At 38.1% G+C, this 19,530-nt stretch overlaps 1 protein-coding gene across 6 annotated transcripts in view; it reads left to right on the top strand.

Annotated features, from left to right (window-relative positions):
- The first annotated feature begins 5 nt into the window (after positions 1-5).
- The window catches only part of LOC124160237 (zinc finger A20 and AN1 domain-containing stress-associated protein 2), a 39,185-nt gene continuing 19,660 nt past the window's right edge, over positions 6-19,530 (top strand). The window contains exons 1-3 of one of the 6 annotated variants that reach the window (XM_046536057.1): positions 314-402; positions 517-619; positions 2,711-2,846. The gene's annotated coding sequence lies outside the window, so the exon portion shown is untranslated. The other 5 variants (XM_046536076.1, XM_046536072.1, XM_046536065.1 and 2 more) reach the window with 5 other exon arrangements.

Genomic DNA, 19,530 nt, shown 5'->3' with positions numbered 1-19,530 from the left:
TGGGTGTGGAAAAGGGATGAAGTAAATTACAGAGATCAATGGTCAGGATGGGCAGTACCAGGCAGCACTACTTCACGTCACTTCATTGGTGAGGCGTTTCCTCATGACGTCATAATGTTCTAAAATTTCATCTGTCGATTTGTTAATTATTAATCCAGGTTACCAGGGATGATTTCACATGAAGTAGAAGAATAGTGGCAATTTTACTTCAGTCTGCTTCGTTTTAATCGTGAATGCTAAATTTCCATTGTAAATGGAAATTCCTGGTTGGAACAGCTGGTATAACTAGCCAATAAGATGCAACGAATTGGTCACGTGAGTTAGACGTAAATGTTTTGTGTAGTATTGCCTTGTCATCAGCATAAGTTAAGTTTTTGTTTGTGGATTTGTGGCACTCAGTTAGTAAGTGTGGTTTTTTTTGAAATCTCTATCAAATATTTAAGAATGCTGCCGTAAAATTCATTGTTTGAGCTACAGTATGTGGCGCATAATATTCGTTACTATGGTTTTCTTAAGATCTTTGGATGCGTCGCCATTTTCTTCTGCCCGTATCTTGATTGGTTCCTCGTCGTATAATGTTCATGCATAGTGTACGGAGAAAATCGCTAAATTTCTGCTTGTAAGTTACTCTGTGTTTCACGTACGTCCCTTATTGTGTAGTACATTTGTCAATCACCATCACTTAATGGTATATAAGTCGCTTTGTTGGAATTACTGGCAATGTTTATGGTTGTGTTAAGTTTCACTATTGCTTCATTAGCAACTCAAGTGTAATCACCCTAGGGTGATAATGCATGGGTGTTCATTCTTGTTTATAAGGTTCACTAACTTTAAAGTATTCCCGTGGTAATAATTGTGGTCACCATTAACTGAGCCCAATTCTGTAACTGCCTGAATTTAGGCATCGCTGGACCCGCTGGCATTGAATTGATAACAAGTCTGTCGCAATTCTTTCGGGAGTGCAATTGGAGTCCGAAGCTTATTAGTTGGTGGTGTTTAGTAGTCATTAATGGCCTTGGGCGATTCATCGACCTATCTGCTGTGTTGAGTTTGGCTTACGCAGTGGACTCAATGGGTGATAATTGGAAAATTATAATCAGCTCTAAGTTGAGGACTTTTATTTGTGGTATAATTAGGATATTTGTGTAGAATGTCATTATGCACCATCAGATTCCTGTGCTTGTGGCTGGCTCTGTGTACTTGAATGCTCGGGATGTCTTAAGTGTTGCAAGTATTGTCAGTTGGTCATCTATCGTAGGTTTTGATGGTTTTGTTTCAGATTTTCTAATTCTCACCCAACGTATTGAAAGCATGTCAATGTGATACCAAGTTGTGCTATATTATCCAATCCAAGTAATTCTAAATTTTCTAAGATATAGTATTTCTGTAGATATAGTTGTCCCATTGTGGTATGAGAATGTTTAGTGAGATTCAGTAATATATCGTAAATTTTTTTTCTCCTGCTGTGACTTCTAAAGGTTAAAATTCTACGATTTATTCATTGGGAAGTGTGCTTCTAGGTAGTTATTTTGATGTAGTCCTCAGTTCTACCTAACTTCGTTGACGCTCCCTTTCGCAATCACATCTTTCTTGATAACTTGAAGCGAATGTTCGGTAGTGTTACTATAAGAGGATTGACCTCCCCACGGCTTGATAGTGTTGTAATTTTGTCCTTGATTCAATTGCTCAATCAATTTCATGTGTTGTGTATGTATACCTAAATTTTTAAACTGTTTGTGGGTTTGGCCAAGCTTGTTTTAGTCACCATTGTTTGACGACCGTGATATCTCATTGATATAATTATGTACAATATTAACTATACCTCTTGCATGTATTATCTTCATCGTTTTATTATCTCTCAATGATGGAATAGGTAAAATTCCTTCTGAGAATGATAATTTTCATGTTTTGTTCTGTGTATTTTCTTGTAATTCAGTCGCAAAAAGCTGATAAGACACTTAACCTTGTTACTATTGGGAGGGTAATAAGTGTTTCTGGGCATCACTTTGACTGCAGATGTTCAGTGATTGTATTGCCCAAAAGTGTGAATTTTCTTCATAATTCGTGTAAAATTAGCTTTCACATTGCAGAAAGACTTATTTTCTCTTGACATTCCATTAATTTTTTACTATCAATTGGATTTTTCTGCCATAACTGCAAATGTTTCTGGTGTTTCTGGTCACATTGATCAATGCCCTTCTTCAGCTAGTGGATGCCAAGACTTAGATAAGTAGATGATCCCTACTCAGTGCTGCTGTTTCTTGAAGCAAACAGAAATAATCCATTGGCATTGTCCATATGTAACTGGTAGACCGGACTTAAACTACAACTGAAAATGAATATGCATGTCAAGTTAATTATGTGTCTTCAGTCCTTGACTTTTTTCTGCTTTTTATGTAGAGGATACGTTATACTTGCAATTGAAGTTCTTTCAGTCATGTATAGCAAGAAAATTATTTTATACATTTAAGTTTAGTTCCAAGCTTCAGTACAACTTATTTTATTTTCTTTGCCTCTTCTCTGAAAATGAATCCTGTATAAGGAGGTGTATGTTCAGGGAATTCTATTATCAGTACCAGTTGTGCATTATTTTTATTTTAATTATCTAAATTTTTGCTGTGATTTCAGTTGATAGTTTTATTGCACTGCATTCTCTTATGGAGGCTGAGGGTAAAAGGTGAAGATTCACTGACCATATTATTCTTTCCAGATGCAGAAAATAATTACGTGTTGCTAGGGAACTGGAGAATGAAGTCCTCACTATTGGTCCATGTCCAGCAAATTTTAGAGCTGAAGTTTATATTTGGATTCCTTCATTTTTTACCCATTGGAATGAACATGAAATGGTATGTTTGCTGCATTTAATTATGTTTTCTACTTAAAAAATTTATGTGAATGGTGGGAAACAAACATGTTTGCCCCTTGTCACTGTCTGTCCTATTATCAATATTTAATTACCCGTGTAGTAAATGAATAAATGGTGTAATTAACTCCAATTCCAACATTTCACATGCCTATCATGTGTCAATTTTTTGTGGTTATTTTATTTTTATGTTAAACTGCATTTGTGGCTGAGGTCTGTTTCTCATGTTCTGAAAGTCTTTGGAAAATCTATTTTATAGTCATCTTTTCGGTTGCTTCCTATATGACCAATATGCTGCCATTGGAGTTTATTTTACTCTGATTTTACCCCCTGGCTACTTGAAATTTTCCTGCATCATCAATCATTTTGTTGGCACTAGTGACTACGTAATGGATGTGTTTATTCTTAGTTTCATCAGTGAAGTTGCTTGTTGTGAATTGAAATGCTCACGTCCTTGTTGCGAAAAATATTAGCATGATCTGAGGGAGACTATTTTGCACAATGAAGCTTGAAAATGAAGATTTGTAAAATTTATTATGGAGTAAGCGTTGAATTTTGTAATCGACAGTTACAATTTGTTCCGTCCAAATCCTGGAAGAAATCCAAATTTAAATGTAAAGCTGGTATAATATAATGCCTATTATTTGTTTCTTATAATGGAAGGATTTAATGGATTAGATGGGTAAAAGAGGTGAAAACCTTCATTGAACCATTTATTTTTCTCTCAAAGCATGTTAGTTCAGAAAAGTGGTGAAAAGGAGACAGGTCCTTTTTACAAAATAATATTTGCCATAGAATCATTCAGGTGATGTGCTATAATTAAATTTTGATCTAATGACAGTGGTACCTTTAAAAATTCAATGATAAGGAAGAATTTCAGCTTTCCTAAACTGAGGAAAGGAGAGTTTTACCTCTTTTACATGATTGATCATGTAAATGAAATTCATGGGCATGATCACTTGAAACGTCTTCTGTAAATGATAAACGGAAGTGTTGGCAAAGTTTAGGTATAGATGCAATGTGCATTTGAGCGACTATTGATTGTACATATTGGTTACAGGTGTATTTCCAGCCACAGAGTTTTTTGAAAGTCGCAGATGAAATTTGCATGTGAGCTTAAATATAATTTTGAATTGCTATGACCAATTTGGTGGGGCATATAATAAAAAGTTATGAAAGAGGTTCAAATGGTAGGTAATGGATAGCTGGAAGCCAATTTTAGCAACTGCTATTATGGTGCAGTGTGGAAAATAATGTGAAGGAAACCTGCACGTCTCATGGTTATCCTTAGTCCTTTCCTGTTCCATTCCATAAAAAGGAAGCAATTAAAAGCATAATTACAAGCCATAATCATGGTTGCACTTTAGGGTAAACTTCTTACTATCTTGTTGTAGGATCTCAACACGCAAAATTTATTATTGGTTTCCTGGTATCCATTGACTACAGTTTGTATCCCTTTCATAATTATCATATAACTATATATACTTTCATATTTAATGCCCCATCAAATTGGTCAAAGCAATTAGAAATTATATTCAAGCTCAGATGAGAATGAAGTAATCTGCTGTTGTCTCCAACTCAAAGAGACACTATCTATGGTTGGCAATATCATTACATTCCCTTATGTACAACAGTAGACTCTTGTTATTACGAAGTCCACAGAACCGAACGACTAGGGGTTCACAATGAAGTTTCTTTTAGGTATTGTCACAAAAAAAACCTTGCCAAAATTTCTTCTCTCTTCAATCTCCCATACTTAAAGTTACGCTGCGGAGAAGCTTCAGAGCTTTGGGTATTGTATACATAATTAAATTATGCTCAAATATATTAAAAAAACAAGCACATTCATTTGATTTTATCAATAGTAGAATGTGGATGATTGTTGTTAATCTCCTCAATCCTATCTCCAATTAATTCCTCAATCATAACATCTAATATATAAAATTCTCATGTCACGGTTTTTTGTTTCCAAACTCCTCTGAAACGGCTGGATAGTAGAATGCGGATGATTGTCATTAATCCCACCATTCCTCAATCATAACATCCAATATATAAAATTCTTGTGACACGCTTTTTTGTTTCCAAACTCCTCTGTTACGGCTGGACCGATTCTTATAAAATTTGGTGTTTGTGTTCAGTGGGCCGGAGAATATGTTGTAAACTATTTTTCATTCTTCTCCAGGGCCCATGAGGCCCCGGAATGGGGCCCTGAGTCATTTCCATAAGAAATGTAAAGTTCGTTTTTAGTGACTGCAGACCTTTTTCCTTTTGCATATTTAAATTAGTGATAATGGTCACCTTAAGTTGAGACATATACCATTGGAAAGAAAAATAAATGCAAATTCTTATTCTTGCAATCGAATTTCGTTTTCCACTTGATTTACAGAGAATTGGAAAAAAGAACATCAAAAAAACCTGAAATCTCAGCGTTTTTGGCTTACTGTCCGCTTGACGACCGTCAGTATTGTTTATGCAGTTTGAAATCTCTTTCTATCACGATAAATAATGAATTTGATGTTCCAAGGAGATATATTACTACAACAAATCCCTATTATTCTGACAGATGTGCCGATTGCATACAAACGGGTTGAATTTCCAATTAGATTGGCATTCGCAATGACTAGTCTCAAGGCCAAATGATATATTTTTGTGGCTTTGAGGCTCACAGTGTTCTTCATACGGACAATTATACTCATGGGTAAACAATCCAGTTTGTTAGTTTTGGCTAAACATAGATTTTTTTCCAGCTGATGCCATGATGCTTCCTTTAGGAGCAGCATCTGGGGGACGCTCATGGAATACAGTAGAACCTCGGTTATACGACCCTCAGTTATGCGATGACCTCACTTATACGCCGATTTTTTTTGGTCCGGTGAATAACCCCATATGAACCCATGTATTTCCAACCTCAGTTATGAAACTCTTCACCTATACGACGACCTCGGTTATGAAACGTATTTTTCCAGTCCAATGTGATAAAATACCTCACTTGTACGACTTGTCAGAGAACTGATCTACGAGAAGAATGCGGTAGGCGCGCCGATTTTAGTCACAGGAGCGGGGGTAGTGAGCGCTCATGACACAGATGTGTCAATGAAGAATAATAAGTTTTAATAATGAGTGATGCTGTTTATTATATATTAATTTTAACTGCAGTAGATGATCGTTAATCCGGAATATCTATCTCTAACGGAAGATTGTCTAGAATTTTCCAAGGTTATGCTTCCCGTCGCCCAGCGAAATAACACCTGAATGAGCCGTTAAAAATCCTCGCATACCAAAATTTTGGCTTCCAAGGCCATTCAAAAAAGATTATCGTATTTGTAGTATGAACGTAAGCCGTTGGTGATTCAACACGATGGCAAAAACAGCATGCGTGGACTCATTCCGCGGGCTAATCCCTCATCCGCGGGACGAATTGAGCCGGAGGAAAGTTGCTTACGCGGCGCGCAGATCAAAACTGACCCAACTTGTATCTGCGGGTTTAAATGAAATATAGTTTGACCTTGACTGCCTGGTGGCAAGCGTGTATTTTTTAACTGAACGAGAGTTAGTACGAATGCCCTCGGAGTATAACTCGCGTCGTCAGTAGTAACGTAATCATTAAAGTCAAATTCAAAACGCGAGAGATAAGGCAGTTCCTTTCGACTCAGGAATGACTTATAACCATTATATCGAAGAACAAAAACGGTCTGGTGTTGTTTTCAGATATGGGGAAGCAAAATATTACGTGAAGATGAGTCACACGGCTTGTGAGTCGAAGTTCCCGGCGCTGAATTCGCGGAAGAATGCCGGCAGAGAAGCTATACCCGGTAGATTCAATCTATTATTACTAAAATTTCATGGGAAAATTCTTTTTTAGTGCGTAAACATTATTGAGAGGGGAGATTTTTCCGGGCTCTTAATCTATTTTTGTCCATTCATCACTGACAGCAGTTGCGCGATTATTTCAAATGCTCACTTAAAAGTCTTCTAAGCACCGGAAAAGTGAACTTAGTCACGGAATATCCGGGGTACCAGTGGCGTAACTAGGAATATGCTTTGGGGGTGACGGTAGTACCTGGGGGGCGGCTTCACCACCCACCCCTCCGAGGCAATGGGGATTCCCGTAAAATTTAAAAAAATGGCATGCCTGTTAATATGTTCTACATCATTTTGGCACATAAAATTTAACTTTTAGTAGATGCAGTAGCTGTTTATCAAAGCTAGACTTGTGTTTAAAAATTTTCTGAGGCTTTGGAGAGGGATCCATCCCCTCATCCCCCAACCATAATTATGCCACTGCCAGGTGCTCCATATTATCTATGGCATGGTATTTAGAGGGAGAAAACCGACAGCTGGGGTCATTTGCGCCATGAGGTAAGAGAGGGAGTATAGAAACCCTGTGTTGGAATTAGCCAGGTTGTAACGATAGGCTTAACCAGGGCTTAATGTCCCATCTGCCGGACAGTGTGTTGCACTGGAAGTTCCGTCCACACTACTCTCAAGCAGGGATAGAGCCATCTCTGAAAACTTTCTGCCTCTGCCATTAACCCGGGTCCATAGGGTGTGAAGCCTTCGTGATGCATTAGTGAAATTTTGCTCCCTATAAAAAATTACATGGTTAATTTGGATGACTTTCCTCAGGTATTTCATTTCTTCAATCTCCAATCTGGGGTTTGCCTATAGGTGGTATAATGAATTTCCTGAAAACAGCTTTTAATGAGTCAACTTTTTTTAAAAATTGGCTTCTCTGGGAACATTTAGTGTCATCATTCCGAAATCTCTCCAGTGTGATAGCCTTGCAGCTTAGTACCAGAAATGCTAGTCGTTCAACCGTCGGTAAAGTTGTTCAGGAATGTAAAATTATATTTCTCTTAAAGTAATACATCATCTGGGGTGTTACTTTTGAGAAAATAAGATCATTAGGCTTCAATTTCTTGCCTCCAAATGAGTAATTGCATCCTGGAAACAAACCAGCCCCTATAGCAAAGGATTTCATGCTAAATACCAAAAAACCTCACATATGAAACTTCCTCACTTATGAAACTTTTTTTGGTTTTCCGCTGAAAGTTTCATAAGTGAGGTTCTACTGTATAGCCTTCCACTCACACTCCGATTTATATGCTTTCTTCATGGTTGTGTGTTCTATGTGGGGATCCTAAATGCTTTCATTGTGGCAATGATAGTGAAGGCACAGACCATCCAGGCATTGTCACTCAATGCTTTTCAGTACCTAGAAGACCTGCCAGCATTTGGTTTCTTATATACGACCTTTGAAGCTTAGGGTTGTGTTTTTTTCATGCCTACACTTGCTTTGGTGTTTTATTAATTTTTTTTCGGCCGTTGGACCCTTCCATATCAGAACACCTCATTAGTTTACCATGCCTTCTAGTTCTCTTGAGTTGTCTGATGAGCATGCAGTTGATGCTCTGGAAGAAAAGAATGCAGAATGTTCTGATACCAATTCTAAAGTTTCAGTTGGATACTACCTTGATTCCAGGTTCAAAGATTTATACCACCTTATTTTTCTGTGAATTTGAAGAAAGTAACTGGGAGATTGACTGTGAAGACACACCTCTAACCTTTGCGTGAGATTTAGTTGGAAAACAAATATAGCTTATTCTGTATAAAAAGGATCCCGTGGCATATTTTGATGATAAATTAATTACAATTATAGTGGCTGAGACCAACCACTACGTAGCACAGTTTCATGTAAATTTAGGGAAGAAAATCACGAAGCAAAAAAAATGCAATTTCAAAAGTGGGTTCCCACAAACCTGGTGGTAAAAAGAGTATTTCCAGGGTTGATCGTATTTTTTGGAATTTTGATGGAAATTTTGGATTTGATGGAAATAATTGAGAGACCAAGCTTCAGAAAGTCATTGGAGAGCATGTATTAGAAGCTCCTCCAGTAAAGTTTTTTCTCAATGCAATGAGGAAGGAGAGGTTTTTATTTCTCACCAAATTCTCTGTATTGTAGATAGAAGGGGGAAGGAAGTTGTAAAAAATAGGAATAGATGTGCCACCTATGGAACTTCCTGGGAAGTAATTTGGTTGAGAAGGTTTTGTCTGAATAGGTTTTTGAAATTCCGTCTCCCATTTTAATTTATACTGATAATATTATACACAATGAGATGACAGAAAGAAATAGACTTTAAGGGTCGGACTGCATGAAATTTTTGAATACGTTTCAAATGGTGATATTGTGATTAAATATGTGTCCACTAGTAGAAATGTTGCTAACATGTTAACTAAAGCATTAGGTGGTCCTAAATTGTTACGGCCACATGCTAGTAGGGCGACTAACTTAGTAGGCTACTAGCCAGCTCGGCAGGCGATACTCGGTAAAGACTTGTGTTCGATCTGTTGGGCTACGCTTACCAACACTGCATCCAACTCCTCCATGGCACAGAATATTTGTAAAACCATCAAACAAAAGAAATTGATGCATCAAAATTTTTACTTGGTTATGGATAATTCAATGTGAATCCATCGCAGATGTATTTTTGTAATTGCTGTACACAAAAATTATGCTATACCATTGAGAAAGGTAGATTAATGAGTACTATGGAAGTATTTGTATGTTTGAGATGCAGTTCTTCTTTACAAACGGCCGTGTATTCATTGATGATATATATTGCATATGTTTTGCACTTCCGATATTTGTTTTCATTGGTGTATGCGTGATGATTACGGAAAAACATAACTTGCAACATCAGTATTATACACATTTATTTTTATTTATTTTATTCTCAAAATATGGATACAGCTCTTATGGGCCATTTTACACCGGGGTGTTCAACAAATGTAACAAGTAAACGTACACAAACAGCCATGCCATGGACCGGAGAAAGCTATCCAGGCAGGACTCGAACCCGCGAACTCTTGTTTGGCAGGCGAGAACGTTACCCCGCCGCCACCGATTATGTTCGAAAAGCAGAAATACACCTTAATGTTGGAGTAGAAACAAAAAATTATTAAAGTTTTACAATGCAGAATTGAATCATAAAGAATGTATAACGTTAAGGTATATGCGTGAATGATAATCATTTATTTCGTTACAAACACCTACGTGCAAGCAATTAGTAACATATGTTTGCGACTCCTAAAATGTTGTAAAGAAGACTCCCTATTATCCGGCTGCGGTTTATCCGGGTTGTGGATTATCTGTGCATGATTTTTACTCTCGCTCAATTTTTTCCGCGATCTTTATTAAAAAAATAAAATCTGACACAAAATCATCGGAATTACTGTATTAAATAGTGGTTACACGGGGCTTATTATTTCCGTTAGAATCCCCCTCTTTAAATGGAAGTGATTGCACTCACTGCATTCACGGGAGCACCGTGTTGCTGTTTTCCAAGCCTCGCAGTGTGCGACTGCCCTCTGTTAAAAAGATCGTGAACTGGCGAAGAAACCTCTCATTGAGTCTGAGAAGCGCTCCAAAATAACAGAATAACTGTATAAATAATAATATATTGTTAGTTTTAGGAAAATTAAAAAATTGCAAGACATTTACGTGAAAGTTGTGGTTCTCCGTGTTTTCTGATTATTCGTGCTATCTCTCCCCATCATTAGCCCGGATATTCGGGAGCGTACTGTAGTTAAGGAAATGCAACAATCTGCCTCACCACATTTAAATTTTTCAAATATCGGTATCGTAGAAGTGCGGAAACGTAAGGCATATAGTTGACTAGAGGTGGTTAATATAAAAAAACAAAGTATAATTAAAATAACTGTTTTACTCATTTATTGCTGATCATATCACAAATAGCACTACAACGCACACAACATTTCACATATCATTTCACAAGCTGTCTTCATGATAGTTATAATCAGAGGATTCCAAATCAACTGATTCAATTTGGCTCACAATTTATCTTAAGCACTAAAACGTGGCACTAATAAAGCATGATAATCAGTTTTCCAATCAATCTGCACACATTCAAAGAATTTGCGCTTGTTGAAGTTTGAAAGGATTCTTCACATCTCACTTCTCACTCATGACGAAGAAAATCCTAAATCCTTTTGGTCGTATGCAAGAGAGCTTCAGGGAAAACATTCAACCATAGATTCGTTATTTGATAAATATGCTAAACTTGTCACTGAAAATATTGGCAAAGCTAACACTTTAAATTCCCACTCCGAAAGCGTATACACTACTGACGACACTCAATTTAATTTAGACATCCTATATACTGAGGAATTGATGGAAGAAATATCTATACAATGTGATGGGATAACTAGACAACTGCAATCCATTGAGAATAGTAAATCTCTGGGTCCGAAGTGAATACCCGCATGTGTCCTCAAGGAGTTAGCTCCACAGTTCGCACCTTACTTAGAGATCATACTCAAGAAGTCACTCTCCGAAGGGAAGTTACCACTGGGCTGGAAAATTGCAAGCGTTACACCCATATTTAAATAGGGAAACAGACATGAACCCGGCAACTACTGTCCGATTTCATTAACATTGGCTATAGGCAAGATACTTGAGCATTTCGTCGTTAGCATTACCGTATAAGCGTGTGTAAGAGGCGCACCCCTATTTTGAGCATCGAAGCTATAAAAAAAAAAAAAAATTTGCGGCATTTTTTTATCCTATCGTGCGGTGTTGCAGACGTATGCCTGGAATTTCGACGGTCGACTGTCGAAATGTGCACCTTTTTTTTTATAACTACGGCGGTAATAGCGGCATAAGAGGGAGTAGAAAGAGTTCCGATCCTCTCTTCGCATACGCACGTTGCTCTACGATGCTAGTCCTACTCGCGAACAATTTTGTTCAAAAGCTCTCGCAGGAGTATTGCAATAGAATTGCAGCCGTGGAAAATTTAAGGCAAAACACGACAGGCACATAGCATGAACCTTCCCAAGAGATTGGACAACAATCGGGGCAATCTCAGCGCTGTAGGATAATAACCACGTCGTAGATTTAACGGAACCACACTCGGCCCTCCATCGGCCAATACCTCTGCCGTTTTTTTTCCTTCTCGAGACCCCACTGGAAAATAAGAAAACATCAAGTTACAGGAGAACAATGGAAACTTGTTTCATCCCTACCCCGTCTCAGCAACTGACCTTGATCGATCTCCCAGTTTCTGGAGGCCAAATGCTGGGTGAGTCATCTACTGAGCCCGAAGATATCTCGATAGCTTTCAATAATTGTATGACACGCACAAGGTTCAAAAGAAGAAAGAGAACTAACGCGACGCATATCTGACAGAATTTAAGTTTTTTAAGCTCTAATTGATTGACACAAAGATTTATAGTTACAACAAGGCTACTAATATTCAAAATATTCCAAACAGCACAATTTTGGAAGAAACAAGCGTAGCATAAGCGCATTCAAACAAGACGAGACGGACTGGAAACTTCAGGCAACGCAAACTGCGAATATCACATTGCTGCGCCTTCGCCCCTTCGCTTTGAAGGCAACGACATCACATGCAAGATCGGACGTGTTCGTCCCTTGCTCCTTCGCTCGTAGCCTCGTTGCTTCGAAGACGGAGGGATCGCGCTCCTTCCCCTCGACCTCACCTTCAGCACTCTTCACTTATAAGCATTTCTGATTTCTTCTATCCCCAATTTAGTCCAACAATGAAAACACTCGTTCGAATTTTTTAAAGTGCAGGTTTTGATACCAATATAATTTTCAGTTGCAATAATCCTCATATTAGCATCTGAAGATGATATTTGAAAAATCGGGTCCTCAGCGTAATGGAAATTACTCGGCAAGGCAGATATTGACTATCAACCAGGTATGTCCTTCAAAACTACGCGTTTCTCTACGTTTGATAAGCGATTACTATATGCATTATAAATGCCGCGGGATACCCACTCGTGGCAGTAAATTTAGCACGCCCTCCGGAGCGAAAAACCCCGCGCGAAACTTTCATGTTCTCCTCTGGGGTACTGACATGACGGCGCTGTGCTTACAAAAAAGCAAACAGGAGCATTTTAAAAATACGTCTCTAAGGGAGAAACTCCCCTGCCTGCCGCTTGTTTTTGACCTAGGGTTTCAGATGACTGACTCACGCTGAAAACCAAGGCCACTCAGTTCCCCTTGGACTCGCGACCGGTAAAGGGGAGGGGGAAAGATAAAAAGTTTGTGTAAGAGGCGCACCCTCATTTACGGCTGCAATTTCTGGGAAAAAAGGTGCGCCTCTTACACGCGCTTATACGGTATCTTGACTTTCTTGGACAGATGTAACTTCCTCCATGAGCACAGATTCCGAAAAGGTAGATCATGCGAAACACAGCTCGCACTCTTTCTTCACAGCGTTATTAAATCTGGTGAATCAAAAAGACAAGTTGATGCACTAATTCTAGATTTTAAGAAAACTTTCGACACTGTACCTCACAACAAACTTCTATACACATTACAGTCATGGGGATTAAACAAAGAGTTGTAAACTGGATACGTGACTTTCTCCGTGATCGTAAACAAAGAAGTTCTTGACGGAATTAGCTCTGATGTTGTAAAAGTTACATCAGGTGGTCCACAAGGAAGCGTAATCGGCCCCCTGTTGTTCATTATATACATTAATGATCTCTGCTCCCGCATTAGCAGCAAAATATGTATATTTGCTGATGACGCTGTCATCTATTTTAAAATTAGTGATCACTCTATGAAATTCTATCATCGGATTTTAACAATGTTTATTTGTGGAGCCAAGAGTGGGGACTGGAACTTAATCTTAGAAAATGCATGTCGGTACATTTTTTGCAGAGTTCGTCCAATTTTAACCATGTTTATGCTGTGGACAGTATTAACATAAAGGCAACAGGTGAAGTGAGGTATCTAGAAGTTATGATAACGTCAAACCTTTCGTGATGAACACACATAAGAAATATTTGCATAGCCCTGAAGAAATAAGGGTTTGTCAAGTGTATTGTGGGAAGATTTTAGGATGAGAAAGTTAAAGAAAGATGCCATTTCACACTCGTCCAACCGCACATAGAATATGCAGCGAGCGTATGGGATCCAGTGGAGAAAGACTGAAACCACGAACTGAGCAAAATACAAAGAAAGGTAGTGCGGTTCATGAAAAACCGCTACGGGCTTACAGACAATGTTGCCCCGATGTTAAACGAAGTAGGCTGGGAGCTGCTGCACACTCAGAGGCTGTACGCTAGGCTTAGAGTGCTTGATAAATTGAGAATGGATATCTTAAGAGTGACATAGAGAACATAATGTTACAGCCACCAGCTGTTACTACACCATGTTGGGACACCAGCCTTTTTTTAGGACACCAGCCTTTTATTAGGACACCAGCCTTTTATTAGGACACCAAAAATGGATGCCACAACCTTCATGGAATTTGTTATGACAAATTATTGCTGTACGTCAGTGGCGAATCGAGATGTAAAAGGAACTAGTAATTCTGGCGAAATACAACAGTACAGATCGTAAGCTTACGAGCTGTGCTGTTGAATTTGGCAATGCCATATTAGTTGAGAAGGCAGCAATTTTGTCGAAGTTCATACACTCACAAATCGCTTCATTTGTCTCTTCAGTCTTTACTTCATCGTCTATATGTAATCAATTCAGTAAGGGGTACACTAAATGCACTAATTGTGTACACTTACACTTGAGGTACAAGTTCACTGCACGTCGTAGTTTCCTTTCTGCTATAAAATCTTTCAATTCCTGTCAACAATTACACTACACACGTTGCCTGCCTTACTTCAACAATGGATTTTCGTGTTCCATTTTGGCCCAATTGCATTAAAAACCTATAATTATATACAAATAGAACCGAAGTCAATCATCCAAAATGGTCTGCCATATTTATTCGCTCCATTAGACAAGGCTGGAGGGCAACTAAGATTGTAGCATACTAAGCTTAGTAGCCCTTAGCAACGATATACAGTGGAACCTCGTTAAAGCAAGTACGGGCTATTGCGAGACCCCCGCCATTACGAGAGATAGCCGAGGCACTGTCAATGAACCCTATTATAAGCATTTAAAAAAATTCGCTTTTACGAGGCCCTTTTGGTGTTGGCACTCTCCATAGCGAGAGTTTCCATCCCTGGAAATCCTTTACCAAGAGTCCCTAAGCTCTGTAATTTCTTGCGATGTGTTTGAAATGAAGTTAACATGGAGTGCTCAGTCTCAAATTCATGTTGTAAACTGTCGTGCGATAAATAAGTAGTTCATTTTGGTGAAAATATTCTGGCATTCACATTGGTGAATGCTTGATCTTCTTTTGTTCCTCGGGCAGCAGAAAACAGTCGTCCACATGCCCGCGTGTCTGTGAGTTTCGTGAATAGAAAGCATTTGATGGCAGACACCATGGCCAAAAAACACCAAACACGTCTAAGCAAGAAAATAATAGAGTAATATGAGAGTGGCGTATTTAAATTATCTTCCTATTCTCTCTTCGCAATTTAAAAAGAAAACAAATGCGCCCAAGGAATTCAGACCATGAAGAGTTGGAAGGAACTTTGTTCGGGTGGTTTTGCTCACTTCAATCTGCGGGAACTTCTGAGAAAGGGGCTATGCTTAAGCCTAAAGTGGAGTATTTTAAGGATAGAGTGAAAATCGAGAACTTCAAGAGTTCAGAAGGTTGGTTATACTAATTCAAAGCACCAAAGCATTATCTCCCATCATAATTGCTGGTGATACCTGCTGTGTAAACCCAAAGTCATGGAAGAAACGACTCCGATCCTAAGTATCTTAAGAAGTATTCCCCACGTGATAAAACATATGCACTGAATAGTAGAGGCCTTCACGTTGTAGAAATCCATCTTACTGATTTGTGAATGAAAAACTTTGCTGTTTCTACAAATTGGAACTTTATTTTCCTGACTAGTTTTCATACACTGTATCATATTGGCTAGTCCTATGAATATGATACAGTGTATCGAAACTAGTCAGGAAAATAAAGTTCCAATTTGTAGAAACAGCAAAGTTTTTCATTCACAAATCAGTGATAAAACATAGACGAAACGGAACTCTTTTACAACCTACTCCCCAACAAAACCCTTGCAGTACGAGGTATTTCTTGCAATGATGCTTCTAGAGGTAGGTAGTGCACCTAAGCGATGGTATAGAACAACTGACTTTCGTTTTTGCGCCATGTCGTATGCATTCGGCGCCGCCGCAGATGCTATAAGTGAAGAGGTGATGCTGCGCTATTAGTTTATTTAATTAAAAAAATTCTGCATTCCTTTTCATGTTTCTCAGTCATTATTGAGAATGTTAAGTTAATTAATTCACACTCGTAAGTTTTTTTGGCCTTAGGGTCCATCAGATGCGTATGCCTTTCCGTTTCTTTGCCGCAAATATTACCCATGTGAGTTGTATTCGTCGCAGTTTATCTTGGCACTGCAATAAAAACTATTTGAATTAATATTGGTAATATATGAAAAGATATTAACGTGATATTATTTCATGAAAAAAATATAACACAGATATTATGCTGATGTCACATGTTTCTTGCATCTTGCTTTTGTTTTTCTTAAGTGACATCAGCATAATAATTGAGTTATATGTATATTTTTCATGAAATATGTGTATTATTTCAAATATGTCGTGAGCATAACACTCAAAAAGGAACTTATTTTCACCATGGCAATTTTAACCACATCATTTTGCATGCTTAGCAAACTTTTCACCATAGATAATGAAGACATTACATTATATGTTAGAAAAAGTCTTCCGAGGCAGGGTTGTTATACAAACTGCCACCATTTTCGTCTGCAGAAACAAAAGCAATACATTATTTCACTTACTTCCGCTTAACGTATAGGAACAATAAACATATACCAATGGAAGCATTTGAGGCATTAAATAACCGTGATACAGTTTTATCAGTTATTTTTTGAATTTTCAATGGAAAATACCAAAGTAATAGAATTATCAGGTAAATTCACTAATTAAGTACATAAAAAAATGGCTTCGTCGGTTGTACATTGGCATAATGATTGACAAAGCAATGCTTTACATGATTTTTATTCAGTACAGCGCTTATAAATTGTTTGAGCAGTTAGTTGTTTTTTAAGTGAGGAAATTTAGTGATGCAAAACAAATTTGCCTTTCGTCTAGATTTATACTTACGTTTATCGGATAGAAATTTATTTCTCTGTCACCGCACCACTCCTGTCCCTGTTTAATTGTTCGCAATAGATATATTGGCTATTATTTGCTCCACCTCCGGCAAAGCGACAATTCGCTATAGCGAGCTCAGTTGGCCACCCGACAGTTTTGTATTCCCCGTGACATGGTATGCTCTTTATCAGATGGGTAAAGAGCTCTTGTGATAGTCGATCCCATTTCTCTGAAAGGGTTATGCATAGGTCTTGGAGGGTCTTTCATGGAGGCTGACGGGATGCAATTCGCTTCCCCAATGCATCCCCAACATGTTGTATAGGATTCACAGCTACTGACCTTGCAGGCCAGTCCATGCGATGAATGTCTTCACTTGTCAGAAATTCATCCACCAGAGGGGCATGGTTCGTCCCTTGAGAGGAAGTCTGGAATAACCATACCTCTGAAGAGAAGAACATGTGGTCTCAGTACATCATAACTATATCCCTGAGCATTGACAGTGTTCCTCAGACCACCCATGAAAATGTGAAGGTCCACACAGCCATTCAACATGATGCTGACCCAAACACTCCACTGCCACCATATTGGTCCCATTCCACTATGTTCCTATGGTTGTAACAGCTACCTGATTCTCTCCAGATTATTGTTGAACAGGAATCAGTCTGCAAACTGAAATGGGATTCACTATGTGGAGTACATACCTCCACTGATTTATGGTTTAGTTTCGATGTTGATAGCTCCATAGTCTCTGTGCTGGAGTGAGGCACACCACTGGAAGTCATGCAACCAGCCCTGCTGTTCTGAGACTCCGGTATACAGTTTTCCAGGAAACAGCAGGTCTTGCAGCCCCTGAAGCAGCTGCAAGCCCCGCCAATTATAGGGCAGTTTCCTATTTTTTTTATTGCCTGAATCGAAATATTATTACTCCGAGAGTACGTATTTCACGCTTTTAGATTTTTAAATGACAATATCTATTTTTTGAAATTATATAAAAAGTGAAAATTTTCAAGTACACAAAAATGCAACGGCTAAGTATGAATGCTGGGAGAAGCCTGTATGACATCATTCTGGTTCCAGCTGCCACCGTGTGAGGCAACCTTGGTGCAAGGCTATGAGCGCCACTACGATGCAGACTGCTAGCAGCAGCATGCATCGTTCAATTTGCGGTCTATTTCCAGTTTCCCAGCTTGTTCGTAACTTATGCTTAACTTTTGGACTCTAATGTAGTTTTTAACATGGAATTCAGATTTCTCATTAGTTAACTAAGTTCTTGGCATTTATTACTTCTTGGTGAACAATCATCATGTCATAACCTTCATCCAAAATCTGGTATCGTGTATCCTTAGTTTTCAACCATTTAAGGTAATTCATCATATGTGGGCATTTAAACCTATATCCTGAGTTGTGGGTTTAAATGCCCACAACCACATGTTGTGATTCTCTGTCAATTTTTTTTAACATCTTCTCTTAATCCCCAGTTCCAGACATTTCTGATTTGGAAGACCCTTGGTATTCGAGGACTTAAAAGTGCCAAGCCCTTTGCCTCCGTTTACATATATAACTTTATTCCATACCCGTAGTGCTTTCCCCTCATATATTCACTAATTCTTAGCCTAGCTCTCCATGGAACCATAGACTCTTAAAAAGAATCTGCTTACTCACATTCTGACGTCAGAGGGTGTTCATGTAGCGTGAAAGAATTTAGTAATTTGCCTGAATTTGGAAGCTCTGTAGCAACAAGAATATATAACTATAATATTGAGAATTATGAAGTCATATTTGGCATACGTTAATAACTTTAACTTACTTATCTAGGCGTGTAAAAAATTAACTTTTTAATTTTATGAGAGCACTCCATTGGCAGGTGTAAGTGGGTATTATCTTGCCCAAAGAAGTTACTTAGTAGTGGTTGAATTTATTTTTTTAAATTATGAATGTACAATTTTTCATGAATTTATTAATTGGTATTATGGGGAGCATTTCAAAATTACCTGATACAACTACTTACCTTTGAATATTAATGTTAAAAAAGTGATCTTGAAATAATTTCATGTTGTGGTGAAGAAATTCACAATAATTGCTATTGGAAGAAATTTCCATGGATTGGGAATCAAACCATGGCCCTTTTGCTTTCCAAGCCTCTGTGCATACCACTATTATATCAAGGTTCTTAACTTTCCACGATAATTTTACCTTCCTAATCGTATCACACATTTGGGTGGGTCAAAAAATTGCTTTTTAAGCAAAGTTTCCCCATGCTGGAAAGTTGTCTACTTGTATCAGTGTCCCAATACACTTTTTTCTAAATGGATAACATTAACCACTGCATCTTATGGTATAATCTTAACATTCTCATCACATTTCAATCTCACATTAAAATTTGTGTAGTCACTCTCTTCAAAATAAATCATATTCACAAGCTTTCTCTACTCACAGTTTGCTTTTCTTGCTCACCTTACAATGCTGATCATGACCATGCCTTCTGATTATAATACCAGCAAGATCACATCAGATGCTATTACTTAACAGTTTTAAGTAAATTCTCCATTCATTTTTTTTGGCCACCCTTATGTAGATATGTAAATTCATGCATGCCTTACACCTGGGATGTTTCTTTATGTGATCAAGTGAT

The sequence above is a fragment of the Ischnura elegans genome, chromosome 1, assembly GCF_921293095.1.
Source record: "Ischnura elegans chromosome 1, ioIscEleg1.1, whole genome shotgun sequence".
In the NCBI taxonomy this organism is placed as follows: Eukaryota; Metazoa; Arthropoda; class Insecta; order Odonata; family Coenagrionidae; genus Ischnura; species Ischnura elegans.
The sequence above is the reverse complement of the archived record's forward strand: the minus strand, read 5'-3'. Positions and strand labels throughout refer to the sequence as shown.